The sequence below is a fragment of the Lissotriton vulgaris genome, chromosome 4_1 (assembly GCF_964263255.1).
Source record: "Lissotriton vulgaris chromosome 4_1, aLisVul1.2, whole genome shotgun sequence".
NCBI classification, from domain to species: Eukaryota; Metazoa; Chordata; class Amphibia; order Caudata; family Salamandridae; genus Lissotriton; species Lissotriton vulgaris.
The window spans coordinates 643,832,758-643,841,999 of NC_141691.1; the positions used below are offsets into that span (position 1 = coordinate 643,832,758).

The following is a 9,242-nucleotide window of genomic DNA, read 5'->3' on the forward strand; positions in this document are numbered from 1 at the left end:
CTATCCCGTATTAGACCTTCCCAGGAATGCCCCAAGACCCGCCAACCCACCCGCCAAAAAGCACAACACCCCCAAACAGCCAAAAAGGAAAATCTCAAACTTACAATATTTCTCGGCCTTCGGTCCAAACGCGCTGTGCAGCTAGGTCATAACTCCCGTTTTCCACCACGGATTTCCTGAAAAGCAAATGCAATCAAGATTAGACTGTCCCAGCAGTGCTCCCAGACCCCAAAACTCACCCGCAAACACCCGGAACCCCCCCCCAAAGAGCACCTCAAAGGAAAGCAAGTCAGCAAAAACACAAACAAATTTCCGCCTCTGATTTGGTCCAAACCACTTTTATCCAGTATTAGAGCTTCCCAGCAATGGCCCCAGAGCCGTCAAGTCACCCACAAAGAAGTAGAACACCCCCACAAGTGCTGAGTCTTTCTTCATTGGGCGTAATCCATCCCTCTGCTTTGAGGGAAATAGGAGTCTGGAGGAGGAGGATAGAGGAGCATGTTCTTCTGAACTTGTGAACCTGAGGAATGCAGACTGCGGCACCTTCAAATCAATAAGCAAACAAGTGAAGACAGTTCTGCTGATGGGCTTGTTTTTGTGATTAGGTGATTAAAGTTTTAATTATATTAACTGTGCACAACAAAGGAAGACAGACACACAGGAATAAAAGTGAATAAGGACGAAAAAGAAATTTATTGATTCATTGTCTCATTTTCAGGGCTCGGTGTCAGGGAATAAGAATAAGGCTTCGTCATCATACTCTGCGAATTCAGCCAGGGTGAGCTCAGTGTCACCTAACAGAGAAGAAATTCACTCATCTACGCTGCTGTCCACCTTGTCTTCATCTGGCGTGCTTTCTCATACTTTGTAATCTGGTGGTATGAGGTGCTGATTTATCTTGATCATTGTTAACGTCTCCACATTTTTGGGCGAGAGGCGGCTCCGTTTGGGAGTTACAAAGCCACCAGCAGCACTGAAAACACGTTCAGAAGACACGCTTGCGAGTGGGCAAGACAAGTAGTTTAAAGCCAGGTTGGAGAGCTGTGGCCACAATTCTTTTTTCCCATGCCAATACGCCAATGGGTCAGCATTAACATAGACCTCTGTTGAGTCATTCAGATAGTCCTGCACCATCGACTCACGGTCCTCCAAGGTTCCTCCACTTTGCTTAGCTTTTGCTGTGACCTTTTGAGAACCAAACCCAAGCCGAGTTAGCCAATCCTCTTCAGCATCCAAGGTTACTGTTGTGTCTGGTGCAGATGATACGGTTGCCGGTGTCTTTAACGGCTGAGAGGTCACTTGTGCCACAGCCACAGGTGCAGAAGTGGATTGTTTTGACTGGGGATGGCCTGCTGATGCTGATGCTGATGTACTGCCTTTTCCTTCAATGAGCTGCCGTTCTCTTTCAAACCTCTTGGCTGACAAGGCTAGCCAACGTTTGTACTTTGTAACATCTTCATCAGCAAAAGGAAAGAATGCTCGGCCTGCCAGCGCCTTTTTGTAGCGTGGATCCCGAATAGTAGCACAAATGTAATGCTCTTCTGAGTGGATCATTTTGAGACGTTCATCACCTTGTAGGCGCTCTAATAATTTCTCCGCCAAAACAAAAGGGTCTTGGTTTTTTTCATCTTTTTGAAACACAGAAGACACCGCCTTCAGTTGGTGCTCCAGCATGTACAACAATGGGATAGCTTTTCCCAAATTACAGTCCTCCTTGCTGACTGCACGCGTGAAGACCTCAAAAGGACAAAGCATGTCTGTCAGGCTTTTAACTATTTCCCATTGCGCCGCATCCATCCTCAGGTCCTTCTGAGCTGTACCCTGTTTTAAGAAATAGTGATCGAGTACCTTATACTGCTCATACAGAAGCTCAGGCATGTAGAAGGTTGAGTTCCAACGTGTTGCCTCCTCCTGGATGAGTGCTTTCACTGGCTTTCGACGTTCATGTAGCAGGCTCCTCAGATGCTTCCGGGCCTTAAAAGAATGGCTGAAATGGTTGCACATTTTTCGGCAGGTGTCCACTACCTCGCACGCTGGACTTTCTCTATCACTAAAGAATTTTTTAACAACCAGGTTTATACAGTGCGCCAAAAACGGCACTCTGAAATAGTCACCCAGTTCCATGGCCTTAACTACATTGGCGCCATTATCCGTGGAAACATAACCAATCTGGCGTTTTTTTGGGGACAGCCAGTGAAGGACCTTTGTGTTAAACTCATCCAAAATGTTTTGTGCTGTGTGACGTTTCTCCAAGCCAAATATGGCTAGTGTTGCTTGTTTCCGAGCAGCTTTAAAAACTTGGTCCGGGTCAACACCTGCGTTTAGCTTTGCTTTAACCCCTGAAAAAGAGACCCAGTGATGCACATGTAATCAGCGCCTGCGCCACTGGTCCACATGTCTGTTGTCAGATGTATAGTGTGAACAGCACTCTTCTGCAAAGCTGCCCCAATCACCTCCAGCACATCTTCATGTAGTGCTGGAACCGCAACTCTGGCAAAATAGAACCGGCTAGGAACCTTCCATTTAGGGCAGAGCACTGCCACTAATTCTAGAAAACCAACCCCTTCTACAAAAGAAAAAGGGAGAAGGTCCAGAGCTAGCATTTTAGCCAGCTTAGTGTTATACAGACGAATCAGTGGGTGGTTGCGTTCATATGGCGCTTCTGTAAACAACATGTTTCTAATGTTGCCCGGGACCAAGCATTTACGGGATGATGATGATTTCTTCGACCCAGTTAGGCTCGCTGATGTACTTTTTCGCATTGGTGTCTCACTCTCTCCCACACTCTTAGTGTGGCTCACATGGGGTGTGCTGCTGACAGGGGTACTGGGTGTAAGTGAAGAGTTTGACACGTCTTCTTCCTCCTCGTCATCATCAGATGAAACATCAACGTCTTCTTGACGTGCAATTCGGGCTTCCTTGATCGCCTGTGGGTGCGCAAACCATTGGACAGCATGCTGTCCCTTAAGATGACCTCTCTGGCCTCCGTACCATAGTTGGTACCAAACTTACCACAACTAACTGCAAGCTTACAAATGCTACAAATGGCAACGTTTTCCCTTTTTGGGCAAACACTAAAGAAGTCCCAAGCTGGGGACTTGAATTGTCTGTGGGGGTCGGAGGAGGCGGCGATACTGGTGGCGGTGGTCATGCTGCTAATGCCAGATGAAGTGGAGGATGTGGATTGCCGAACTTTAGTACGTTGTGCACTTTCACCACCACTAATTAAGGTCGAGGTGGATGGAGGTCCCTTCTGGCAAGGAAGAAATATGGAACCTGTACGTGTTGGTGTACTAGTTAATTCCAATGATTGTTGTGTTTCTATTGCCTCCTTGTCGACATCATCATCACGCTCAGCAGCTTCTCGGGCTAGGGTCAAAATGTCTGTTTGATGCATGCCCGCTGGGGCTGCAGTGACCTTTATGATGACTGGGTCGTCGTCGTGAGAGCCTTCATCAGCAGCAGTATCCGCCACTTCTTGTTGAGCCTCATCACACTCCATAACTATGAGTTTTTCGACAACCTTCCTTTTACGCTTAACTACCTTTGTCAGATCATGGTGTGCCTCACTCTCAGACGGCCGTGGTGGTTCCCAAATTTCATCCTTATCATCAGAAGGAAGTGGGCTTGAAGAAGATGTAGACACCACCCTTGATATTTTCCTCGCTAGGGATGTGGAAGACAATGAATGATCATCAGGAGGAGTGGCTTCCTCAAATGATACCTCAGCTTGCTTGTCGATTTCCTGATGTGCCCCCACTTCGGGAGGAACAACTATTGTGGGCACTTGTGGCCCTCCATGCACCTCTGCTTGCGCATCTCCTTGCGCTGCCTCTCCTTCCACATGTACTTGGGCTTGTACTTGCACATGTGGTTGTTGTTGCGGCTGTGGTTGTTCAACACTCGTCAGATGAGTTACAACAACCTGTATTGATTGAGGGACATTGCTGCTACTTTCTTGCGATGAGCCAACATCACTGGTCGATGGTGATTGAACAACTAGACTAAGTGCCCCTGCAGCACTCAAGGGCTTGGACTTAAGTTGGCGTGGTGGGGGTGGTGGCACTGAGCCCAATGGAGCGGGGGTGCTGCTCCCAGCTTGGTCCCCAGCAGATCCCGCTGCTGCTGCAGGCTTACTTTTTTTTTACTCCCAAAAAATGTGGCGGGCGGCACACCAGTCTCCTTGGCTGATTAGTCAATGATATACTCATATGCGCATTGCTTACCTCTCAAATTAATGGGATGGTTTGCCCTTTGTATCAACAGTGGACTGATCCCGACTTTTTGTAATACCTTGACATTAATTTGGGAGGTAAGCAATGCGCATATGAGTATGTAGCAAAGTTGTGTATATATATGAGTTTATCGAGTGATGTTCTGAATGGGCACATCTTGACTTTATCTATAAACAGGTGTAATGGAGTTTTACATTTGAGCAATAGTGGTCTTCGGTCTAGAAGGCTTGTCTGATCTGTATCAGTGCAGTGAATATCATACACCCCATTGGGGTATGTCTTTTGTGGTGTTTTTGCATTGTCACACCGGGTGTGGTGACGGTTAGTTTAGTGTTAGCAGACAATCAATTATATTGGACATGAGTAGGATGATCCAGTGTACTAAATGTGTATATACTGTATATTTTTGTAGATATTGTGTGCAACGTATAGTCCTGAGGATGGTCTTGGTGTGAATTTTGCGATAAAGACCGAAACGTCGACGCTCCTATACCGTTTGGTTTGCAATCACCAACAACAGGAATTGTATATATCATTGACCAATCAGCTGACTGATGTTTCAGAAGCACTTTATGTATGCATATGTTTGATACATATTGTACCAACGGTATAATACACTACAAAAAGATGTATTGAAGAAAGTAGTGTTTTCTGTTGCCCTGTTTTTGTAATAATTTTTGTAATAACTCTTGATATACATTGTTCACAGTGTGATATAAATTTGAATAAGAGATACCGTGCTTCTTATGTTCCTTTCAATTAATTGTACATATATATGACTTGACAAAAAATGAATAATTGTGTGAAATAATTCCTCAAGGTGCATTTTTCTAATAAGTTTATATTACCCAGTTCCTTGGGGACTATTGGGTTGCCCTCTTCTAGTGAGAGCTTTCTAAACATGGCTTTTTCAAAATTCTAACTTAAAATCTAACTTCACCATTAAATAGGATTTGAAATTTCAAATCACTTGAGTGTAACCAGCATATCTCTTCCTACTCCTAATCCAAACTTAGCACATAAAATGTAATATATGCCCAACTTAAGTACATATGGCCTAATTTTAAAATACAATGTACCCTGCCCATGGAACCATTAGGGCCTACCTAAAGGTTGACTCATACCTATTAAAAAAAGAATGTTTAGACCTGGCAAAATGTATATTTGGAACTCACACAAAGGGACCGCATTTGATCCATAAAACGCATATTTTGCCAAGTTGAAACTTCAGTTTGAAACTACACTACAGAATGTGGCTGTAGACCTGAGACAAAAGTGCTATTTTAATGGGTGGCAAAATGAGTGTTGCAGAACCACTAATGGCATTTATTTACAGGCCCTTGGTTCATGTAGTACCATTTACTAGGGGCATGAAAGTAAACTAAATGTGCCAATTAGGTTTAGGCCAATTCTTCTATGTTTGAAGGAGAGAGAACAACCACATTAACACTGTTTAGCAGTGGAACAGTGCACAAAATAGTAAAGCCAAAAAAGTGAGATTTGCAAACAGGAGGACTGAAGGCAAACTGTTTGGGGGAATACCACACCTAGGATGTCAGGTCTAACAATTATCCATACATTAACTGGTCCACAAGAATAAAATCTCTGAGACCAAAAATTATGTGCAAAACATTGTTTAACTTGAGAAGAAAAGGAGATTGGGGAGATTTCATTGTTCCTAGAACAACTGAGTAATCATAGCTTTTCTCTCCAAAGATACAAAACAATACCATGCACGTGAATATGTTTTTGAAAAGGTCAAAACGACATTGCTGCTGCCTCACAGTACTTTTATGATAAATTTGGATCTTGGAGCAAAAATTCTTTATGGCAGCATGCTGAGTCACGGAAACTGGAAAGGAGGTGCTTCAAAAATATTATGATGAGAATCTGGAAAATAGTCTAAATGCTTCCATAAATGAATTCTCCAGCCTTTGTTATTACTTTCATTAAAGAAATACAAGGAGCTAAGACCTGTAGAATACAGAATCTTGAACAAAATAATGATAAAGGATCATTTAACATTAATTAATAATGAGGTGCCTAGCTTTTTATCAAACATGACCATCTCAGGGCATATATAATGCACCATCAATGTTTCAGTGGTTTTTGGGTAATATATTATTGGATATCATGACTTTTTATTTTATTGCATGTATGGATGATATTGATTTTTTGGAAACCCTTAAAGGAACACCATCACCAAACCATGGGAGTATTTCAAGGGCTAAGCGATAATCATGTAAGCTGTTACTTTGAAGTGAGAAGTGTAGTGTGAGAAAATGTGGCGTATTATATGGTGTGATTGTGTGACCTCACCGTGCAATACACTCATGTTACTGAATTGGGTTTCATCAGGTCATTGTTAAATGTTAGGTCAACCCTTTGTAACCGTGGCATTAAGCAACCAGGCTTAAACAAAGGGACCAGTGTAAAGCATTTAGAAGCACAGAAAGCACAGGATAAGAAAGTCACGTAACACAAAAGCAAACCAACACCTATTTATAAAGATAGATTGTGTTTTTATGAATTTTCGACACCAAACTAAACAAATGCGTCAAAAGGTTCCGTAGATATAGAATTTTAAGTAAAACATAAATCTCAGCTTTTCACTCAAAAGTGTGAACAAACGTTGGTAACCGCAAACTTTGTAAAACCATTAAAGTGTTGTGTTCTGCTACTCTGGCCCGCTTTGGATCACCAAGTCTGACAGGGTGCCACTGAATGGCCAGAAAAGACTTCTTCAGCTTTTGTGGCCCCGTTGTACAGACATGCTATGACTGGTTCCAAGCACAAATGGCTCTTTTCACTGAATTGGCCTTCTAATATTGACACCAGCTCTACTGCACTTGCTGACAGGGAAAAAGTTTGAACTTAACACTATCTTGACACAGGCAACTAAAAAGACCCTCACCCATTAGGAGGAACACCTCTGAACATGGTAAGAAAGTGGGACACCTTGTATGCCGACTGAGAAAGTGAAAGGCCCAGTCGTCGACGTCCACCATACGCAATGCTTCCGGCACAACTGTTTTGCATTTTGCCTCCATCCTGAAGAAGTTTACCACTACTCTTTACATCTCCCCTGCTTTAACCTCCTATGAAGACACCTTCAGCTGTGCCCTTTGACTCGCTCATCTACCTCAGCATCTTCTAGACGAACACAATGCTAGCATAACAGAGGATACAATTACAGAGGCAATCAAAAATATGATGACGGGTAACGCCTCAGAGGGAGACACCTTGCAGCTTAAATTTTACAACCCAACACAAACACTGATCATCCGGCTTCTCCCACACATCTCCCATGAGGCTATTAAGACAGGCTTACTGCACAGTGAATTTAACAGAGCACATATTTTCTTAATTCCTAAACCTGGTAAGGAAACACTCTCCTGAATCAACTACAGACAAATCTTCCTCATTAACTGCATCATTAAAATCCTGGTCAAAGTATTGGCTACCAAAGTCAGAAGGGTTGTTCATTTCCTAGTTCATGACAATCAGGTATGATTTGTTCTGCACTGTTACTTCAGAAACCACATGCACTCTCTCCTAGACCTCTTCTGGTTGATGAAGGAGAATGAGGGTAAGAAACTGCTGCTCTACTTGGGCGCTGAAAAAGCAATTGACTGTGTTGAATGGCCATTCCTCTTCTGTACTATTGGATGGTTCAACATGACTAGGACCTTTCTCATGATGGTCCAATGGCTTTATGCAAGACCCTCTGTTCAGATTATCTGCAATGGCCTGATATAAGACACCATACTGATTACCAGAGGCATGAAACTTGGTTGTTGTGTCTCCCCTCTAAACTTCAGGCTAGCCCCAGAACCTCTGACCTTAACGATATGCACTGCACCAGATATTTTAGGGATACTCACTGCTGCTAGGCAATAAAATATACTACTCTACTCCTACGATAACCTTCTGATGCTGGATCACCTGAGAAAACATGATCCTGACACTGCTTCACATTATGGTAGACTTCTGATTCTTTCATGGATAAAAGATTAACTAGGACAGAACTGAAGCCATACAGATGACTACCTCATTGACCAGATAAGCATTAGGTGACCTGCTGGTGAGATGGATTTTGTCAGGGCGCAAATATCTGGGGATCCTTGTTGACATAAACGTCTCTGCCAGATAAGGGAATATGTCGTTTCTTACCTGAGAAGCCTAAGAAAGAGATTTCCATGCGGAAATGCATTCAACTCTTCCTTTGGGGTAGGGTCCAAACAGTAAAGATGGAGATTCCCCGCTCATTTTTACTATGTTTTTGGCATGTTGCCTCTCATGATTCCCCAGGCCAGCCTCAAACATACTGATTCTGTAATACTAACATTTATGGGGGACCAAATACCACCCAGATTAGCCATGTGACAACTATATTTGCCTACGACCTCAGGAGGTCTACACTGTCCCACATACAAATGTATTATAGGGAACCCCACCTCTCATAAATAGCCTACTACCTGAACTCTCACACAGAAATCCCATTTTGGGCTAGACTGGAACAACATCTTCGCAAAGAGGTCCAGGAGCCCCGCACCTCTCTATTGTGTCTATAAAGCATCCTCTGAATCCAACAACCCTATCATGATCGCAATTAAGAATGTCAAGTTCTCAGCCCTGAGGTTGCTGGGTGAACACAGCTTCCTATACCCCCAAGTACCCTGATGGCCTAACAAGGCATTGATGATAGACAACAATACCTTCAAATAAAAGGACTGGGGCTTGAAAGGCCTAAATACACTAAATCAAATCCTCACACACAACACCATCACATTGTTTCATGCTTTAATGTCTGATTACCACATGTCAACACCAACTATAGAAGTATCTCCAACTGAGACATTTCCTCCACTTCCAACTGAGACCAAAACCATGGACATTGCCTACCTCACTGCCACTACTACTTAGTGAAATAGGGCGATCATAAGAAACTGATCACCGACTTTTACAACCTTCTGATCGAAACATTTTTTACATCAACGGAAAGGT

At 43.2% G+C, this 9,242-nt stretch overlaps 1 pseudogene; it reads right to left on the reverse strand.

Annotated features, from left to right (window-relative positions):
- Positions 1-714: 714 nt before the first annotated feature.
- LOC147722371 (zinc finger BED domain-containing protein 6-like) lies at positions 715-2,016 on the reverse strand (annotated as a pseudogene).
- Positions 2,017-9,242: the final 7,226 nt, after the last annotated feature.